This window comes from Priapulus caudatus, unplaced genomic scaffold (assembly GCF_000485595.1).
Source record: "Priapulus caudatus unplaced genomic scaffold, Priapulus_caudatus-5.0.1 Scaffold3586, whole genome shotgun sequence".
In the NCBI taxonomy this organism is placed as follows: Eukaryota; Metazoa; Priapulida; class Priapulimorpha; order Priapulimorphida; family Priapulidae; genus Priapulus; species Priapulus caudatus.
Genome location: NW_014580647.1, coordinates 13,189 through 15,292, shown reverse-complemented (window position 1 = coordinate 15,292; position 2,104 = coordinate 13,189). Strand labels below are relative to the sequence as shown.

General features: G+C 43.2%; 1 long non-coding RNA gene across 1 annotated transcript; it reads right to left on the bottom strand.

Annotated features, from left to right (window-relative positions):
• Positions 1–229: 229 nt before the first annotated feature.
• Positions 230–1,717, bottom strand: LOC106819512. Its single transcript, XR_001395442.1, has 3 exons — positions 1,675–1,717; positions 501–617; positions 230–298 (listed from the first exon to the last, which is right to left on the bottom strand). It is a non-coding gene; the product is annotated as an uncharacterized LOC106819512 (long non-coding RNA).
• Between the last annotated feature and the right edge of the window lie 387 nt (positions 1,718–2,104).

The following is a 2,104-nucleotide window of genomic DNA, read 5'->3' as shown; positions in this document are numbered from 1 at the left end:
TTAGGATAGCTCTGACAATGGCTACCAGTATCAATATTCACATCCATACCCGGAAATCACCAAATACTGTAAATAGCGTGCAATTCAAATTATAATAAATAAATAATAAATAGACTAAAAAAAACTGTAAATACAAATACTGTAAATAGCGTGCTTCAAATAATAATAATAATAATAATAATAATAAAATTAATAGACTCACCGTGCTTCCTTCAAGAATATAAGTAATGCGAGCATTGGCAGCAACTATGACCTCTTCGTGCGCGAGGCTACCCGGCACCCATTCTGGAGCATCTCCCTGTGCATTGACACGTAATGTCATTCAACCAATTACTGTACTTAATGACTTCTGTATTCTGAAAACTGTATATATTCTCGAACGCTAAGTTGGTTAAGTTTGAACATTGTCGTGGATCTAGAACAGTGAGTAACATCGAGGTAATATTATCAAAACCATAGAAAGAAACGAACTGTCATGAATTTGCTATTGTCTATTGTACCTGCGAAAATGCTACGTCAAAGATGGCGCTCTTTACGTTGATGCCAGGTACCTGCGGAAGATGCTCTACGGCCACGTCTGCTACCCACACATTCACGGGTATCTCCCTCATCACACGCTGTTTGAATTGAATAAAGCATAAGCGTACGAATAGAGAGAAAATAACCGATAACTCGACAAGACGATCTCGAGTTTTTCCGAGGCAGTAATGCAAAGGTTCTGCGACGTTCGTACCCACAGTTATTTGTGAGTTTACTAAACCCAAATCTATTAGCATTTTAGTATTTGGTATTTGTTGCATCAGCACTGTCGAACCTGGGCGAGTTAGCAGTAGTTGAATTAAAGTTGAGTTTCGCAGTTTATATATCATAGACGTTACATTACAAGATGCGCGACAGATCTACAAGAATTATGATGGAGAAGAGTAAGATTCATTGCAGAAGGTATCGAGAACAACCTCTTCTCTCTCTCTCTCTCTCTCTCTCTCTCTCTCTCTCACTCTCTTTCCCCTCTCTCGATTTCTCTCGTTTTCCCTCTCTCCATATATATCTTGTAAAGCAAGAGAAGCTATATATATATATAATATTACTAATATATATATATACTATGTATATATGATACTTTTTCCTTTTGACATTTCTCTCTATCTTCACTCTCTCACTCCTCTCCTCTCTCGTCTCTTCTCTTCTCTCTCTCTCTCTCTCACACACAGCTGTCACACCACCCTTCTCTACATCTTCCGCGCTCCTCTTCCTCCTCTCATTCTCTGTCTTTCAGCGCAGGCCTTCCTTCACCACTTTACACCCGCGCTGCGTCCGTCAGTGCGGCTGCTTAAGCACAGCCAGACCCTCGCCGACTTTGTTGCTGCGTCGCTTGCACCTGCAATCCGCAAGCGATTCGGTCGTCACCCTCTCCCCCGCTGTCTATATCCGCACGAATGCGATTATTTCGAAGAGCGATTTCGGAGCGCATTGGAAGTCGACGGAGTTGCTGAGAACTCAAACCAGTTTTGATTTCTAGCCGACTCGCTGCAAGCGCCCAGAAATCGTTACGCAGTTGCAATTCCACGTTCCCGCAGACATAGATGTTCACAGCAACTTCGAACTTGCCGCATCTAAGAACCGCGGCCGATATTGCGATGAAAAAGTCGCAAGTCTGCCGCTTAGGACTTTTACCGTTCCCGTAGGACGTAAGCGTTTCGTTGCAGTAATGCAGCAGGTCTCCGCCGGTCTCTTCATCGTGCATAACGCACCCGCGCCGCCCTAGTCGTCATCGGCATACAGCGTCTCAGCGTCGTTTGTTAGCCGCACTGATGCCTGCAAGTTTGCCTTCTTGTGATCCATGACGTAGCGAAGCCCTGTCGCCCACAAGAGAGTGCGGTTCATTACGCCGCGATCAACGCGGATACCAAGCATAGGTAGACACGTGACTATGAAACATGGGATAAACACGCGCGGAACATGACAGGGCAGACACACGGAACATTGTAATCAAGAGTCCACTCATTTATAGAGAGTTAATAATAAAGATAATAGAGAGAATAAATAAGAGTCTCATATAGGACTCTTGATATATTAACTATATATATATATATAAAGGATAATA